Here is a 10200-nt window from a genome sequence, read left to right as displayed (position 1 = left end):
GTAACAAAATATGACATTCCAGTTAATACCAAATTTATTCAAAACCAGGCACAAAACTGAGGTCTATACTATGTAAAAAAACTACACTGACAAACACAACACCAACATTATTTATAAAATACAATGTGATAACTGCCACGACTTCTATATTGAGAAACAAGTAGAAAAATGGAAACCAGATTCAAAGAACATAAAGTCACCTTCACACGTTTTCGAACACTGCAAGTCAAATAAACACAACATAACCATAGAAAACACTCAAATACTAAATAAAGAAACAAACATAAACAAACGCAAAATTAAAGAAGCCTTACTTATACAACAACTTAAACCCAAAATAAACCAATATAAAGGAACGCCTTTATACCTATATTAATATAATAAAATAAATAAAATTATATATTCAAACATCTAATACCGCCCTCTACATTTCGACACACAGTTACACAACCCCTTTCAAACATGTGGTCAGCTTCCGGTCAGTTACCTCTTTCTTTGTGAACCTGACGATGACCGAAGAAGGTCGAAACGTTGTTCGCTCTTCTATGTAAAATATTTTCTCAACCCAAACGAGCCGTTTTGCATATAAATCTTTTGGTCTATCCTTCACAGCTGAATGTTTTGTTTCCAAGTGTCTCTTCACTTTGCTAGGAACAAGCGCCTCGTTCGATAAAGCTGCATTGAGAGTAGGCAGAATGGTAATTGAGAATGTTCCGATTCCAAAGCGATAAAACCGTATTCGATGTATTTGTTTTGTACTCGTTTGATTCCTTGCTTTTGATTCAACACATTCTCCTTTGCAGCACCAGACTAAATTTTTTTTTTTCATGGATAAATGATAAGCTAATTCATACACGATAAGCACGAAGTTCTGCAGTTGGTATAAAATTCCTACCTACAGAGTAGTAGCTGTAACTCACCGCATAATGAGAACTTGTTCCAGAAAGCAGTTTGATTGTTTGATGCATCATTTATGACGTACGAAGCGCTTTTATGCATAATAAAAAATTCACTGTTAATTCATACCATTATAGTTAAAGGAAAAATGTGTTGGTTAAACATAGTAGCCTACTTTTTCAAATTAATATAAATCAAACATAATAATGTGAATCATACATACTTACATTACAATTTTTGATGGAACCTTTTGTAGTCCATTTCTTTAGCTTTTTTTCTAATCACATTAGCCATCTTAAGCCTAATGTTTGAAGAGCGTAAACTTAAAACTCAATAAATCACTAAATTAAAAACACAAAACTAAATAAAAGTTCTGATTTTCAAAACGTAAAAGGATGGTAAAGCTTTTGATATTACCAAGAGTTTTCTGAATTTCGAATTTATGTTGTTATAGATAACTAAGAGTACATACGTTTAAATGATTCTTCCACAACGGTTAAAAACGTTCTATTTTGCTAAGCAATCGCAATTCAATATCTCAGAATAGAACAATGCGATGTAACCAATCAAATTCAGCTAGGAACAAGCGACACTTTACAAAACGAAAAGAAAAATGAATATACTTTCTAAAATTAACAAATGTTTAAGTAATCCACTTTTAACACACATTTTCATAACTTGCAACCATTTTATTTTTTATTAATTTTTCCAAAATTAATTCAAATAAAAAGTAGTTACGTTATATGCAATAAAACCTAAATGACAAGTTTGTTGTTGTTGTTTTGAATTAAGCACAAAGCTACACAATAGGTTATCTAGGCTCAGCCCACCACGGCTATTGAGAGCCGAATTTTAGCGTTGTAAGTCCACAAACATTCCGCTGAGCCACTGGGTAGCAAATGACAAGTAATTAGAAAATGAATCAATAATGGCATGTTTAATTATTTTAGGCCCGGCATGGCCAAATGCGTTAAGGCGTGCGACTCGTAATCCAAGGATCGCGGGTTCGCATCCCCATCGCGCCAAACATGCTCGCCCTTTCAGCCGTAGAGGCGTTATAATGTTACTTTCAATCCCACTATTTGTTGGTAAAAGAGTAGCCCAAGAATTGGCGGTGGGTGGTGATGACTAGTTGTCTTCCCTCTAGTCTTACAGTGCTTAATTAGGGACGGCTAATTCGTGAAATCAAAGTATTTTGATGGCTAAAAATTATTATACCAAGATATTGAGTCTTACATTTACTAAAGAAGAACAAAGCAATTCTATAAAGATATAAGACGAAACCCCAATTTTCAATTTCTTTTAAAAAAACATCGATGCAAAAAAATAGTAATAATGGACACTTCATAAAAAAGATATAATGTCAAACAAACAAATACATTAAAATTTTAGAAATAAATAACTTCACTTTTGTCATCCTGCAATTATTATGTGAAATACATAAGCAAATACCTAATTGGATTACCGAAACGATTCACTAAGAAACACATCGACATATATACTATAATCATACCAAATCCAGATATTCATTAAGAAACACATCAACATAATTATACGAAATCCAGGTATTCATTAGGAAACACATCAACATAATTATACCAAATCCAGGTATTCATTAAGAAACACATCAACATAATTATACCAAATCCAGGTATTCATTAAGAAACACATCAACATATGTATACCAAATCCAGGTATTCACTAAGAAACACATTGACGTGAACACCGTAACATATACCAAATCCAGGTATTTACTAAGAAACACATTGACCTCTATATTATAATCATACCATATCCAGGTATTCTGTAAGAAACACATCGACATCAATACTATAATCATACCAAATCCATCCACATATTTACTATAATAGTACCATATCCAGGTATTCACTGAGAAACACATTAACATAAATACTATAATCATACCAAACACATCGACATATATACTATAATCATACCAAATCCAGGTATTCACTTAGAAAAATATCGACATAAATACTATAATCATACCAAACACATCGACATATATACTATAATCATACCAAATCCAGGTATTCACTAAGAAACACATCGACATATATACTATAATCATACCAAATCCAGGTATTCACTAAGAAACACATCGACATAAATACTATAATCATACCAAACACACCGACATTTATACTATAATCATACCAAATCCATCCACATATTTACTATAATCATACCATATCCAGGTATTAACTGAGAAACACATCGACATATATACTATAATCATACCAAATCCAGGTATTCACAAAGAAACACATCGACATATATACTATAATCATACCAAATCCAGGTATTCACAAAGAAACACATCGACATATATACTATAATCATACCAAATCCATCCACATATTTACTATAATCATACCATATCCAGGTATTAACTGAGAAACACATCGACATATATACTATAATCATACCAAATCCATCCACATATTTACTATAATCATACCATATCCAGGTATTCACTGAGAAACACATTAACATAAATACTATAATCATACCAAACACATCGACATATATACTACAATCGTACCAAATCCAGGTATTCACTTAGAAAAATATCGACATAAATACTATATATCATACCAAACACATCGACATATATACTATAATCATACCAAATCCAGGTATCTACTAAGAAACACATCGACAAACACTACTATAATCATACCAAACACACTGATATTTATACTATAATCATACCAAATCCATCCACATATTTACTATAATCATACCATATCCAGGTATTAACTGAGAAACACATCGACATATATACTATAATCATACCAAATCCAGGTATTCACAAAGAAACACATCGACATATATATACTATAATCATTCCAAATCCATCCACATATTTACTATAATCATACCATATCCAGGTATTAACTGAGAAACACATCGACATATATACTATAATCATACCAAATCCAGGTATTCACAAAGAAACACATCGACATATATACTATAATCATACCAAATCCATCCACATATTTACTATAATCATACCATATCCAGGTATTAACTGAGAAACACATCGACATATATATATAATCATACCAAATTAGGTATTCATAAAGAAACACATCGACATATATACTATAATCATACCAAATCCATCCACATATTTACTATAATCATACCATATCCAGGTATTCACTAAGAAATACATCGACATAAATACTATAATCATAGCAAACCATCGACATATATACTATAATCATACCAAATCCAGGTATTCACTGAGAAAAACATCGACATAAATACTATAATCATACCAAACCATCGACATATTAACTATAATCATCCAAATCCAGGTATTCACTATCGACATAAATACTATAATCATACCACACCGACATTTATACTATAATCATCCAAATCCATTGACATATTTACTATAATCATACCCATATCCAGGTATTAACTGACTCGAGAAAAAGAAACACATATATATACTATAATCATTCCAAATCCATATATTTACTATAATCATACCATATCTGTGGTATAACTGAGAAACACATCGGCCATATATACTATAATCATACTCAAATCCAGGTATTCACAAAGCAAAACACATCGACATATATACTATACCCATACCAAATTCATTCACATATTTACATAATCATACTGCATTAGGTTAACTAGAAAACACATCGACATATATACTATAATCATACCAAATCCATCCACATATTTACTATAATCATACCAAATCCAGGTATTCACTAAGAAATACATCGACATAAATACTATAATCATAGCAAATCCATCGACATATTAACTATAATCATACCATATCCATGTATTCACTGAGAAACACATCGACATAAATACTATAATAATAGCAAAACCATCGACATATTAACTATAATCATACCAAATCCAGGTATCACTAAGAAACACATCGACATATATACTATAATTATACAAAATCCAAGTATTCAAATCAATATTTGTTTTGTTTCGCTTGAGGCTATTTGAGGGCTATCTGCGCTTGTCGTCCCTAATTTAGTAATGTAAGAGTAGGTGGAAGACAGCTGATCATCAGTACCTACCGCTAATTTCCTGCGTTACTCTTTAACAACGAATAGTGGGATTGACCGTTACGTTAAAACGCACCCACTTCTAAAAGAGTTGAGCATGTTTGGTGCGACCAGGATTTTAACCCGCGACCCTTGGATTACAAGTCGAGTGCTTGAACCACATGCATGCCCGGGCGAAAGTAATGAGAAGTACTTGTAGTTACTAAGGTAATCTGAAACAAGTAACGTTGAGATGCTTGTTTCATATGGAGGATTATCACACAAAATATATTATTCCTGGTAGGATTTTTCTTTACTAATTAAAATACTTTTTATTAGTGTTTTAAATAGAAAGTTCTACCGTTCATGATTTTTGGCTTAAAAAGATTACACGTTCGCCAGTGACGTAGCTAGGAAAGGGGGGGGGGTCAAAGGTGTACATCTGTCCCCGGCGCAGCGTCGGGGTGGGGCGCCAAATTGATGTTACATAATTAGGAATGAATTTCAGAATGAAATGTTTTCCCTCTTAACCAAGTAATGTCCAGTGTCCCATATATGAGAGTTGCAACGTCATGTGTTGCCACAATTTGGTTGTGATTTGTCACGTTATACCATAACGCTGTTATGAAATCGTCAAAATGCAGTCACTTCATAGCGAATAATCAACGTTGTTATGTAACATTGTGTGAACGTTGTGAAATGAACATTATATGCTGTAAATCAGTAATCAGAACGCACATTACATTAGTACTTCACCGAACAAAGTCGGTAAATTGTCTATTACTTGATCCAGTTTTGCAACGCTACCATGACCTCAGCGCCTTGTCCTTCGGGAGTAAACCGACCCGGCTATAACAGATAATTGACCCCGCAAGTCTGACCAATGTTTCATGATCAATGCTGTCAGTGAACAAAAGTCATGCGGAGTGACATTATTCACTGGACTAAGAATGTAACTTGAAATTCTTGATATGAGTATGCTCTCTTTGTACACACTCCCATTAAAATGATCAAGAAAAAAGATGTTTAACATTACAGATATTAATTTTGAGGTAAAAGAGGACTGGAAGGTTAAACACGAACCATCTAGTGGAAGAAGACTATTGTATTGTTTGAAATGGTAAGTGAGTTTTCCAGTGATGAATATTAGTAGTCTGTTTCTCTTTATTATACTTTTTAAAATTAAACAATAAGTTATTCTCTTGTAAACACTCTTAAACCCTATATTTTGTTTGTTTTAATTGATTTTTTTACCTAGTGTTTTCCTAGCATCATTACAATATGTACCTGATTTGCATGTTTGTTTGTTTTTTATCTTTATCATTTAATACTGAAACTTATGTTAGTGAACTTTCTATTTGTCTTTTCCTACAAGAAAACATCTCTTAAATAGCAACTTCTATAACTTTTACGAAATAAAAATTCATTCAATGTTTTTAGGTAAAAAAATAAAATATCTACTATTTCTAAACTACTTAGTTCAGAGACGTCTCAAGAAATGTTTCTAGGAACAGAGGGTTAAAGTTAAGAGCAATGAATCTGCTATTACAGACAAGTGCTTACAATCAGACTTGATCATTATAATATGTAAGACTCATTTAAGTCATACTGTAGATTTGCAGCTATATATACTCTATAATAATAAATGTTGGTTTGTTCTTTTAGGTTCTTAACCCTGCAGGAGAATTTCTGTCCAACAAAAAACAGCTGCTTATATAGGTACAGTAATCTGAAATTACATAAAACACATTATTTCAATGGCATTTACTGTGTATGTATGGTAAGAACAATACATCTCTGTGGTAACCTGCTGTTGATATTACCAGCAAGTGGCAACAAGTTAATCCCAATGACATTATGTCAGGATTTACAGAATGTCATCAAGACTGCATAGATTTCTTTGAAAACCTGACTGATAATTTCCATGTTTTATATCCAAGAAGCTGCTGTGGTAGTGACATTTTCCAATATTAAGCTACAAGGTAGGTATCTAGAGGTTTTAAGTAAAGCTGCTGATAAACCTAGGAATTTTATTGAACTCATAATCAAGCATTCTTTATAAACATATTAAAGGAGAATCAGGATTAATTTAATGCATCACTTCTAGTTTGCACTTGCTAAATATAATAATTATTGTCAGAAAACAAAATTATATAAACCCTGTCATTTTGAAACCCCTTCAAAGGTAATGAGCACATTATTTTAACTTACAAGAGGGTAACAAATTGTAAATAATGGAAAAGTAATTAAAAGTTTTAATGACATTACGAAACCTAAAAAATGATCAAATGTTTATACACTAATATTTTGAGTATTATTAAAAAGGATAAACAAGTTCTTGCTTTTCTGACCCTGATGTTATGCACAAGAAACACTTTTATAGGGGTATAAAACACTGTTAATGCTGAGTTCCTTTAAATTTTTTCGCGAGTAAAATTACTGAAGACAACGATTGTATGAAAAGTTAACAAATGTTTGAAAATATCTAGATATTATTACTTTTGACTAGAATTTTCATGATACCAAAACACTGGATTAACATCTCAACAGGACAAAATCAAATACTATGATTACATAATGCACTAAACTCATACCTCACTAAAAACAAAATATACAACATGATTACTCCTGTTATGTTTTACCAGATAGGGATGATAAATAACACCTAAAGGCTATAATTACCTAATAAAACAATGTAGTTAAACCCCACTATTTAATAAAGCATGTATCACAACCACTCAAAAACATAGCTGATTATGACCAGAAAAAAAAATACATACCAGTACTGTTTGTACACTAAGTCCTGTCTAATGTGATAAAACATTGTACTGTAGCCAGCTGTGTTTTTTAATGTACAGAAAAACCACACAATGGCTCTCTATGGAGAGCATACGTCAACTTCCACTTGATAAATCCACTACCACTGCTACATAGCCCATGAACACATTAGCAAATTTTTTATATGTGCGAATTTTTCATCGTCTCTTGTGTCTAAAATAACCCTCAAAGTTGATGATGAAACATAATGATATGAGCTGTCTCAGATATATATTTTTTTCAGCTTTACGAGATTCTAGATTGACCAAATGTTATTATTTTACATGAATAATAAATGTAAAAGGTTCAATCATAAAGGAGAGATATTCTAATAAAATATAATAACTTTTAAATAGTTGTGTGAAAAAATAGAGAAAAATTACAAATAAACTTTAAGAATATAATATAACAAGTTAGAAAGTTAAAATCTCCCCTCTGAATGCATTAATTAATTTAAAAAACTACATGTACTTTGGACTTCAAGGTTTTATTACATGCATTAATGATCTAATGATTTCATTCATATATAATTTCAGTCAGACAATACGGTAAGTGGATGGTAGATAATATTCTGAACATATCAGACAGAATGTGTTTGTTTTGTTATAGCAAAGCAACAACAGGCTATCTGCTGTGTCTACCAAGAGGAATCAAAACCCTGACTTTAGCATTATAAATTCAAACAGTAACCTCTTTCCTACTAGAGAACAGACAATGAACACTTGTATAACAGTTGTTATGGAGTGAATACCTTTTCTAAGTTAACATTCACAAACTTCCTATTATAAAACTGTTATAATAACAAACTACTTACATCAATAGTATTCCAACCACTACTGTAGTTGTTGTATGCCAGTGAGCCTTATAAGCTATTAAATACAATGGTAGCCCACATCAAAATCTTATATCAATGTTAAAATAGCCTTCTTGTTTTCAAGTTATAAATTTCTCTAAAAAACGATTCCTAATTCTTTTAGCTTTTTCACCTCAATCAAATACATTAGACTACTGAAGGTTTTTCAATGTGTGTAAATAATCATACTTAAATAATTTTAAACCTTTACACCACTATTATTTTTTAATGGGATTCAAAACATATAGTCTTCAAAAAGAAACGCAAAAGGCAGAATATAAGACATATTGTTAACAAGTTTATTCCGGGTAGTTCTGTGGCTGACATGTGTGAGGCTTTTGCACAGTCACTGCTGAACATCAAAAGTCTGCAAAGGCAGAGTCCACGCTCACTAGTTGAAGTTTAACGTCACTCCAACGTCAATAGCGAGTATGCCCCCCGTGAGCATCAAAAACATGTTGGAATCTCCTGCCCATGGAAGCGATGAGATGACAAATCACATCCTGTGGAATGGCCAGACCACTCAGCCTGCAAAGCTGCTGCAAGCTGAGGTAGAAGTCTGCGATTGAGGGTTGTCGCAGTCACGGACGTCGAGTCCAACTCGTCCCAAAAGATGTTCGATGGGGCTTAAATGTGGTGATCTGGAGGGCCGGGAGAGAACGTTGATGTTGTGGTGTCTCAAAGAAGACAGTCGTGAGTCGGGATGTGTGTGGACAGGCGTTGTCATGTTGAAAACGTCATTGAAGTTCACCATGATGGGTTGCACATGGGGTTTTAGAATCTCGCTCGACGTATCGTTGAGCCGTAAGATTCCCTCGAATGAATGCAAAAGGACTGCTGGAAGCAGTAGACGTCGCAGTGGTGGTCCTATCCCGAAGGTGACGTAACTGGATGTAGTGATCCTGTGCGGGCGTGGTCACACGAGGTCTCGCCAGATCGTGGACGGTCACGAGTTGATCCATGTTGTTGGTGACGATTCCATAGCCTTTTGATGGTGCTATATTAATATAATGTAAAATAAATAAATTATATATTCAAACATCTAATACCGCTCTCTACATTCCGACACTCAGGTAGCTTTCGGTCAGTTACCTCTTTCTTTGTGAACCTGACGATGACCGAAGAAGGTCGAAACGTTCGCTCTTTCTATGTAAAATATTTTCTCAACCCAAAGGCCAGCCGTTTTTGCAGATCTCTCAAACAAATTTATTGGATACGCATGCGTTTGGCGAAAATCCGATGTTTTCCTCCGTTTTCAAAGTGCACAACTTTTATTGTCATTTTGGTCTGACAATCAGTGCCTTAACACGTGTAACATCACATACTGAGCTTGTAACGTTATTACATATAGTTCTCTTTAAAATAACAAAAATATCCCTTTTTGCCTTTCTTGTTTAAAGAGTATATTTATATATGGTGCCTTTGTTGTTAATTATTTGCAATAATTTTATCAAGATACAAATAATAGTTGATACTATGGAATAAGGTGAACCAGAATTTTATTTGATTAAGTAAGTGGTTCAAAGTTGTATGAAGTTTAAGTTAGGCAATTGAAAACAGATGTTTCAT

Source organism: Tachypleus tridentatus, unplaced genomic scaffold, assembly GCF_004210375.1.
Source record: "Tachypleus tridentatus isolate NWPU-2018 unplaced genomic scaffold, ASM421037v1 Hic_cluster_2, whole genome shotgun sequence".
NCBI lineage: Eukaryota > Metazoa > Arthropoda > Merostomata > Xiphosura > Limulidae > Tachypleus > Tachypleus tridentatus.
Note: the sequence above shows the minus strand (reverse complement) of the source record.